Raw genomic sequence first — 10,309 nt, 5'->3', positions numbered from 1 at the left:
ATTTATCAGATAGAAACTCCTGAACTTTGTTCAGTTAATTTCTCTGATGCTCATTATAATCTGTTTTTGATTCTGTTACGTTAAAACATGTAAAACATAAAAACTGCATCACTGCCACCTTGTGGCCATAAATATAACAGCAAGTTTCTGGTTTGTGACGTTGCAAACATTTAAATCTGATTCCAAATTAAACTTTTCTAGAGTCAGAGAAGAAGAAAAGTTCTGTTCTGCTGTTACTGACTAACTATAAACATCATCATAATTCACTGTTTTGGTCCAGATAAAATTTGTATAAAGTTCATTAGAATACATTGTTAGGGTTTTAGTTTTTTATTTGAATGTATACAAAAGATTTGATCATAAAATAAAAAAGCTCCATGTACATAAGTGTTTTCATATCTTGGGGTTTTGAATATTATTTGATATAAGTTGAATACATTATTTTAAAGTTGAGTTTTAGGTAACAGTGAGAATCTATGACACATTCATTAAGTTTGAATCTCAGCCAGAATCAGAAGGAAAATAGTTCAGATAATTTAACATTTTCAGGAGGTAGAACATATGAATCATGATTGGTAATTTTTTGCAGTATAAATTGAGATACTTCCTGCTAAAAACCTCTAAATAATAATATATTATTCTTTACAATCAGCGATTGTAGATTAAAACCAGATAGTGATCATCTGGTTTAGGTAAAACCCTGTCTGGTTTTCTGTCTGCTCAGTCACATATCTGGAGGATAAATGGTTTGTTATGAAATAAAACCTGAATGACTTGAATGAAATGATCATCATTGTTCATTAAACAGAATCAATAATGACATAAAAACCCTTTAATATCAATCTTGGTTTTGTCCTTCATTCTGTATTATATGGCGGTTTCTCCACCATCACTCACAGACAACAAGCATCAATGCAGAATCTTATTACTCAACCAGCATTTATTTCTGAACATTTATTTCTCTGTCCTCAAGTGTTTCAGTTAAACCTTTAAAACTCTGAAGTCTCCAGTTCTGATTTTTACTCCAAGAGTCTCTGCTCTCGCTGGTCATTTAGACCAGCTGGTGTTAATTTATAATCAGTAAAGTGATGAAAAGAAAAATTATATACATGTAGGGAAGTCAACAAGCTGACAGACTGGTTAATGGTTGATGTAATATAGATACAGGGTTGTTCATTAAAACGAGGCTTTGTGGTTTTGAACCAGTGAGCTGGAACAAGTGGGAGGGATTTCAGCCAGACTGGTTCAGTACGGTCAGAACTGTAAACCTGTTTTATCTGCTCAGAGACACAAAATGAGATTTTGTGTGAAAAATGAAAGCTGTCTTTACTGCAGCACTAACATTTATCCAATTCATTCAGTTCACATTTAATGAGGATGAAACGAGTTTAGAAAGAAATACTCATCCATCATTTTACAGCTTATCTCTAGTGGGGTCACACGGTGCCCATCTCCAGGGGTCAACAGGTGAGCGGCAGGGTCACCCTGGACAGGTCACAGTCCATCACAGGGCAACACAGAGACACACAGGATAAACAATCACACACACCTAAGGAGAATTTAGAGTCATGTTTCTGGACTGTGGGAGGAAGCCGGAGTACCCAGAGAGAACCCACCATGAACAGGGAGAACAAGCAAACTTAGGGGTGTCCAAAGTCAGTCCTCGAGGGTCGCCATCCTGCATGTTTTAGTTCTCTCCCTGGTTAAACGCACCTGCATCAAATGATGGCTCATTAGAGGCCTAAGAAGACGACTGACATGCTGAGGAGGTTGTTGCTACCAGCAGTCAGAGAACTAAACCATGCAGGATGCCGACCTCTGCCAATAGAACCAGAATGTTTTCAGCAAAATTAAGGAACTATTTACTTCAATCAAGCTTCTATATCTTGTTGATAAGTTACTTTTAATCCATCAATCAATCAATCAATCAATCAAATTTTATTTGTATAGCACATTTCAGCAGCAAGGCATTTCAAAGTGCTTTACATAATTAAAAAAAACTGCATGTGACATTGAATAAAGAGAAAGAATACAATTTGGAAAAAATAAAAAAAAGTTTCTTTTTTAAGTTAGTTTTGTATAATGTCAAGTGTAATAATATATTTGCACAATAAACTAGATTAAAATTGTGAGGATCTGGGTTTTCTGTGTATTTATTTTGAGGTTTTTCTGTTTAGTTCTGTTCCCCTGTGAGTCTCTGTGCCGTCCTTTCCTGATTGATCCCAGCTGTGTCTCGTTCCTGTGATGACCCTCCCTGTGTATTTAGTGCCACCTGTTGTCTGTGTTCTTTGTCAGATCCTTATCAGTTGTCATTGCTGTCTGTCCGCCTGGGTGGCTCGGCTCGCGTTGTCAGTCTTTTAGGTACAGTAGCTACTGGTTTAAGCTGTTTGCCGCCTGAACTGGACTGTTTTTGAGACTTTCTGTTAAACTCATCATCACCTCTCAATCTGGGTCCTGCCTGTGTTCATACTCGCCACCACAAACCACTTCATGACAAAAATACTTTGAGATTTGATGTTCTTGTAGTGGTTGTATCAAGATTTAAAGATGTCTGAAACTGGTTATATATTCATGAAAAACCTATTTTTCCAAATAGCAGGATGAAAGAGTTCTCACTGCCACTGAGCAACTTCATCTGCTAAAGTATTTATACTGGTTCCTTCTTTAACTACAGTTCTCACTCATGGCTCAGTTTGGTTCTCTTTAACATCTCTATAATGTTCTTCAGCAGATTCTCTTAATCACTATAAAGCTCTTTGTTTGCATTGTTTTCGGTTCTGAAACAGGTTATGTAGATGCATGTCAGAACCCACGTCACATTGTTATTCTAAATTCAATAAAGATTCTGTTAAACATTAGAATCCAGATGTTTCCTATTGTAACAGGTTATAATGTGTCAACAACACTATGTTAAGTGCTTTCATAGAGTTCCTCATTAACTTAAGTAGTAGAGTCAGATGAAAAAGTGACCTTTAGTAAAGTAGAAGCAATTTACTCACCAGATCTTCTGGGGAAACAAGCAAATGTTGCAGAATTAAGGTAAAACTAAGGCAGACATCTGATGTCTACCTTATACATCAGACTCTGTTTCAGGGTTTGTCATCACTGAAACAAAAAACTATCCCCACCCATGATCCTGTTGACACAGTTAAGCCAACAGAAACTCTCCTGCTGTCACCTCTTGTTTGCCTTGAGCTACTAAAAGTAAAGAAAGTGAAACTGTCTGTAAAGAAAATAATAATCCAGCTATGTTCTGGTTCAGCAGCTCCCTGCAGACACATTTGCTGATACATAATTTAACTCTGGGAAACCACACATCATTTTAGGACTAGAATATTCAAATAATTTTGAATTAAATGTTACTTGTTGATGATTCACTCATTTACAATGGAGAGCTAGAAACACACCAGCTTAATCTGTTCATCATTGCAAAAACCTTATTTTTATTACAACAAACCCTCTGAGATAAAACTTCACAGAATAAACCAGATGGAAACTTTTCCTTTTTCTTTTGAAGTTTTATTGTTTTAAGTCCAACTTGCAAGACTTTGATGACTTTAATGTTTTTCAGAAAAATTATGTTTAAATTAAATAGTTTCCTGCCAAATGTTTTTATCTAAAATCTGGTAAAATATTTCCTCTAACAATCTGATCAATCATCTAAACATTTATTTAAAATTAATTATCAACATTCAGATCAGTCCTTTTTCTGCAGATGATGATAATATCTTCCTCATTAACCTGATAGAGTCTCTGAGTCATTTTGGTCCCAAAAGGTGAATTAATATTAATTAGTGACTCCATCTGATGTCTGATATTCAACATGTCTGATGTTATTATAATAATCATCAAGTCTCTCCAGTTAATCTCCATCTGTTGGTTCTAGTTTTCGGACTGAGCCTGGAAATCCCTCATCATGACGACATTTTATACTGAGCTGCTCTCATCTTCACTCACCATATGAAATCCTGATATTAGAAACTGACGAAAAACTGAGGACAAACTCTGCTTTACTTTAAGAAGGGACCAAATAATTACAGATAATGGGTAAATCTCGCACAAAGGAATTTATTTGGAAGCGTTTTATCCAGGATCACTGATCTCTACTTTTTCCAGCATGATGAACGTTTCTATGGTCCCTGCTGCCACCAGGGGGCGACAGCAGCACATTCCAGACAGTCATGTCAACAAGAGTTATTTTTGCCTTTGACATTACGTCATCTGACTTTGTACTTCTGAACCAATCAGAAACTGAGAGAGACTTCCATTGTTTTTTTGGTTTTTGGTTTTCTTCTGGTAAATAACAGGAAGGACATGTGACAGACTTTATTTATCATTGGTTACACCTAAAAGTCTAAATGATCATTTTCATAAGTAAAGTCTGTCATTTTCATGATTAAATTTAAAAAATGTCATAAAAACTATGAACAAAAACAAAATCCATTTTAATTTATGTTTTCTTATTTACAGCATGTTGGCATTTATGTGCAACTATCAATCTGCACATTTATATACAACATTTTCACTTCATTAACCTAAAGAGAATAAAAAAGAAAAAGAAAACAAACGGCAGATTTCAGTGAAAAGTTTAACCACCTGCTTTAGAACTTAACGCATCTTTAAAAATAAACCTGACAAACCTGACAGATGCTGTAAAATCTGTTTATACAGAAATATCATTTCTCCATTATTGCTGCTTTAACAATAATACACTTTTAAGAAATGGTTTAATAGTTTTTTTTTTCATTATTAGCCCTTCATATCAGTGTTTTCAGAGTCCAGCTGTCAATTCTGAGAAACTTGATTGAATTTTAAAAACTGAGATGTCTGATGTTGTTCCTGGGATCTNCTCTGGAAGATGTCGACTCAACGTTACTGGTGAGAAGAAATAATAGTAATACATTTTTGTTTAATAGTTAAATTCTTAAGATCTGTGTTGATGAACCAACATCTCCATCTTCATCATGAATCCTCCTGGTTCTCAGTTTTCATCAAATATTAATAAATATTTCTAATTTCTCTCCCAGCTGCTCATCAGATTCAAACTCAGAAACTAAAGAGACTAGAAAGGATCCTCATCTTCATCTCTCTGACAGTCACAGCAGCAGCAGCAACAGCTTTTGTGGCTCTAACTATAAACTTTATTTTGTGGTTCAGAAAGAAAAGAAAGAAAAACAAAGATAATCATCCAACAAGTGTAGCTGCAAAATATAATGCAGATGAAAATTTTGTTCAAATGAGTTTGGTTGATGATAATTTTGCCGCCACAGAAACATCAGGTTAGATTTGATGATCTGATGAGGAAAATGTTAGATTGTAATGAATTAATATATAATGATAATGATGATCAGTTTATTGTTATTGTTTCAGTTTCCTTTTTTAAATAATTTCTAAAAACTTTCTGGACTCAGAAGTATTGATCAGTTATTGTGTCTAAATGCTGAATCAGCTGATTGTTACTGATAAAGTGACTTAATTTATTATTGTCACAGGTATATTTACATAAACATTTTTACAAATATGTTATGAAGAGAAAAGCCTTGCGACAGGCTGGCGACCTGTCCAGGTGACCCCGCCTCTCACCTGAATCGTGAGCTGGAGAGGGACCAGCACCTCCTGACCCACTGAGGGACAGGATGTTAGAAAATGGATGGATGAAGGAAAAAACACAACAAAACACCATGAAGCCTTTAGTTGTTATAAAGTTACAAATGTCAATAATTCACTATTTTCAAGTGATGATTTTTATACATTTAATACATTTTAAAGATGAACATGAAACATTAAATGTGTTTTTTTACATAGATTTTCACAGTCAAGTTTATGAAAGTAAATGTTGAGGTTTTGTTTCAGAACCGTTTCTCAGTGTTTCAACTCAATTATCAGTTTTATTTCTGATAACATGATTTTTATGTCGTTTTGGTGAGGAGAAATGATAATAAAGCATTTCTGGTTAATAGTTAAATTCTTAAGATCTGTGTTGATGAACCAACATCTTCATCTTCATCATGAATCCTCCTGGTTCTCAGTTTTCATCAAATACTAATAAATATTTCTGGTTTCTCTCCAGCAGCTGCTCATCAGATCCAAACTCAGAGACCAACTTTGACTCCAGAACCAGAGAGAGGAAGGAGCATCATCTTCATCACTGTGACAGTCATAGCAGCAGCAGCTGTGATGGTTCTAATAAGCTTGATTATATTTTTTATTTTGAGAATGAAAAGAAACAAAAACAAAAATAATTCTTCTCCAAGTGCAGCTGGAAAGTATAATGCAGATGAAAGTTTTGTTCAAGTGGGTTTGGTTGATGATAATTTTGCCGCCACAGAAACATCAGGTTAGATTTGATGTTCTGATGAGGAAAATGTAAGATTGTAATGAATTATTATATTGTAACAAATATTTAGTTATTTTTCAGACTCCTGAAAACTTAACCCTCCTTTTTATAATCTTTGTGTTTCCTGAACTGTCATTGCAACTTAAAGTTGGAGCTGAGAGGAAGAAAAAGGAAATCAGTTTCATGTCATTTTAATGTAACACTTCCTCTTTTTCATTTCTAAACGGAAGAGGAAAACCACAACAACACCCTCTGCTCAACAAAAACCCACAGACAGCAGATGTAGTCAGGTTGCTACTAGACTGAGCCGAGGTTCAGGAAATGATTCTTCATGGTTACGGCGACTTAAAGGTGTTTTTAATTACATTCTGATAGTCTTTTTCTTTGTAAAGGAGAAACTTCTAGCCTGAACCTTATAATGCTCCCATAAATTAATCAGTACAGAAAAACATTTCAGAATTTCAAAGTTTAGTTTTGTTGTTTTTTCTTTGGATATTTATTTAGGTTAATACAGTAAATTATGTAAAATTAAAATGTGAGGCAAAATAGTTGTTCAAATAGGTGAAAACAGTTTTATTACATAATGTGACACAAATGTTTGTTTAAATTAGAACCTGTCAACTTGCTGAATTGTAATTTCTGAGTTAAAATAAAACTGTTTTCTAAATAACCTCAATTCAAGTTAAACCTTCAAATGTTTTACAGTTTCATGTTTTCATTGTTTCAACAACTTTTTTATTCACATCACTTCCTCAGCCCAACAATCATAAACAATCTGTTGTCTCTCTTCAGTTTGCAATCTGATAGTTTGATTTTAATTCTACTTACAGCTTAAACTATTTTTGATAAACACATAAAACTGGAATCTCAATAAAGAAAGATTTTTTTTTTTTAAATAGACAAGTTCTGTTAAATCTTTCCTTTATGTGTAAATGTTTAATTCATGACCTTAAAATCATATTTTTGTTCCTATTAATACAGCAAAGATTTCAACAATCTTTGTTGTATTTATGCAACAAACTACGTTTTATTTATTTTCATAAATGTTTTAGAGACTAAGATCTGATCAAAGGAAGTCCTGATAATCCATTCAATGAGTCAAAGCCTCGTCTGGATGCAGATTTCAACTGTCAACAAGTGAAAATACTGAAGAAATTAAAATGAGTGAACTGTTCAAATCATTTATAATGATTTGTTACTAGCATGGAGAGAAAAATAGTCCAATATCCCTCTGATAAAAATATTGATTTGATCAATTGGAGCCAAAATAAATAGAAACTATTAACTCTGCTAGTTGTGTCCTATAAAGACAGTAAAGACTCAACTGTACCTGACAGTGAAGAACATCCAGAAAGAAAAGAAAGACCAAAACCCAGAGAACAGCCATGAAGTCAGTCGATCCGTCCTACTGCCTGGCAGTTTACTGAAAATGTGTTGAATGTGCTGCAGTAGGACCAGTTTCACTTTATACTGGTTTCACTGGAGGCATCAGAGCCTCTGTAGGAGGAGCCATGTGGAATGACAGCCAATCAGATGCACAGCTGTCTGTCGTGAAAGCTGCTAGATCTGGTCTGTAGCTTCAGAGATCAGCAGCAACGTAACGCAGAGACCTGAACACATCGGTTAACAAAGCAACTAAGTGTTGAGGCCGATAAAAGAAAAACCAACCGAGTAAGTTTATTATATTTCATGTGGATCCGTTTATATAATTTAGAGTTAGTTGGATAAAACATTTTACTTAAATACACGTTTCTTGTGAATAAGTGAAAAACACAACAATTAGTTCATGATAGTGTGTTTCCCATATGTGCAGTTATAACTTTTAACCTTCTCCAGGTTGTTTTCCTGTCTGAATCGTTCTGGTAGCTCAATGTTTTGCGTCTCCTGTCAGCATTAGACGCGGTATTGCGAACTGCCTTGTAAACTCACACACACACACACGGTGTGTCCTTGCTACACACTCCGAAAAGAAAGAAAAACAAAAAATAATCATTCTACACGTGCAGCTGGAAAATATAGTGCAGATAAAAGTTTTGTTCACTTGAGTTTGGTTGATGATAATTTTGCCGCCACAGAAACAGGTTAGATTTAATGTTCTGATGAGGAAAATGTAAGATTGTAATGAATTAATATATAATAATTATATTAATCTGTTTATTGTCATTGTTTCAGTTTCCCGTTTTAAATCATCTCTAAAAACTGTCAGACGTATTGATCAGTTATTGTGTCTAAATGCTGAATCAGCTGATTGTTACTGATAAAATGATTTATTATTTTCACAGGTATATTTAGATAAACATTTTTTTAAACCAGCTGATAAAACTAAACACAGAAACATCGCTCTGCTTTTACAGGGTGATAAAGTCAGAGAGGGAGGAGAAAAACTGAGGAGGAAAACTTTAATGAAGGAGACGAAATACTTGGTAGATCTGGATTTACTAAATGTTTAAATGTTTGAGCTGAGATGACCTCACATTTCATTCTTCATCACTTTGGTAACCAGATCAGTTCCTGGTTGATGTGAACGCAGCAAACCAGGCCCAGAGCATCACTCCTCCACCGCTGTGTCTTGTTGTCAATGGCAACCAATGTCTGTGGTCTGGCCTCAGGGTGGATGTAGTTTACCTTCTTCCTGTCTAAAAACTCAAAAGTTTTGTTACTGTGATCAATTTATCTGCTTCATTTTTTGTGTTTATGGTGTTAAAATGTTGTAAATAAATCAGTTTTTATAGAAAGATGTCTGGACTCCATATTTTAACTTTTAGTTTTAAGTTTCTGCATTTTCTCAGCAGATTTGATCAAAACTGTCATTTAATTCATCTTTTTTCAGAGTTTAGATGTTCTAAACGTTTATTTGATCAAAGAAATAAATGAGATTTAAATCACTTAGTGACTTAAATCTGGAGGTAAAAGCAGAGCCACTGCTTCTGAAATGTTTCTCTTTGTCCACATGGTGGCGCTCTAAGCTCTGACTAAAAGCTGCTCAGCAGCCAAAGTTAGTTTTTCTCCTTTTTGTCTTTATTCGGTTCTGATGTGAAAAGTTTCCTTTAATTAAATGTGTTTATTTCTGATTATTAAATATTGATCTGATCAGTTGATCAGCAGCTTCATCCTGATCTTCACTTCAGGTTGAGTTAATTATTTACTGGCAGGTTGATGATGTCATTCAGTTGACTCAACACTCAGCACATCATTTGTAAATAATTAATTTCTGCATTAACTGATCATAATGTAACAGATTCATATTTTTCTACTTCCTGTTTACTGATGTAACTTCAGATAAAAATTAAAGTTAGAAAAAACATCTCAAAACATTCAAAACATAAAGAGCAACAATTGATTTTTATTTGTCATTTTGCTCATTTTAGAGATAAAAATACAGAATCAATTCTTGGTGGTGGAGAGAAACTTTAGGTTTAAATTAATCTCATTAATTAGGATATAAATTACAAATCAGATCAGAGCTGGTCTATGTAAAAAATATATAATAAATAAAACAGGTAGAAAAGCTGCAGCAACAAAATAAAAGCATAGAAATGACTGAAGGAAAACAGATGAAATGTTTCTGTGATCAGTAACAATAATCAATAATCTGAAGCTTCAACGTTTCATAACGACTGCAGATCCATGTTGGATCCACTGGAGGTTCTAGAAAGTTCTAAGCTGAGAGTTTGGTTCTGATCTGATCTGGATCTGCTTCCTCGTTCATCTGCTTCATTAAATAAAGACGAAGAACCAACCCAGTAACCAGTGAAACCATCAGAACGGCTCCAACAATCAGTCCAACATGTTTGTTTCTGCTTCCATCTTCTTTTCTTCCCTCCTTGTTTTCTGTCAAACAGAATCAGAGCTGAAGGTCAGAATCCATTTCTCTTCATCTGCTGCTCTCAGACCAGCTGCTTCTGCAGCAGCTTTAGAAACACAAACATCTGGGCTGACAGGTTCACTGCAGAACCAGAACCACATCTGGCC

General features: G+C 34.5%; 1 long non-coding RNA gene across 1 annotated transcript; it reads left to right on the top strand.

The window, feature by feature from the left end:
* Positions 1 to 4,845: 4,845 nt before the first annotated feature.
* LOC107834930 (uncharacterized) lies at positions 4,846 to 9,027 on the top strand. The gene is made up of 2 exons (XR_001660765.1): positions 4,846 to 4,878; positions 6,071 to 9,027. It is a non-coding gene; the product is annotated as an uncharacterized LOC107834930 (long non-coding RNA).
* Positions 9,028 to 10,309: the final 1,282 nt, after the last annotated feature.

This window comes from Poecilia formosa, unplaced genomic scaffold (assembly GCF_000485575.1).
Source record: "Poecilia formosa unplaced genomic scaffold, Poecilia_formosa-5.1.2 Scaffold856, whole genome shotgun sequence".
Taxonomy (NCBI): Eukaryota; Metazoa; Chordata; class Actinopteri; order Cyprinodontiformes; family Poeciliidae; genus Poecilia; species Poecilia formosa.
The sequence above is the reverse complement of the archived record's forward strand: the minus strand, read 5'-3'. Positions and strand labels throughout refer to the sequence as shown.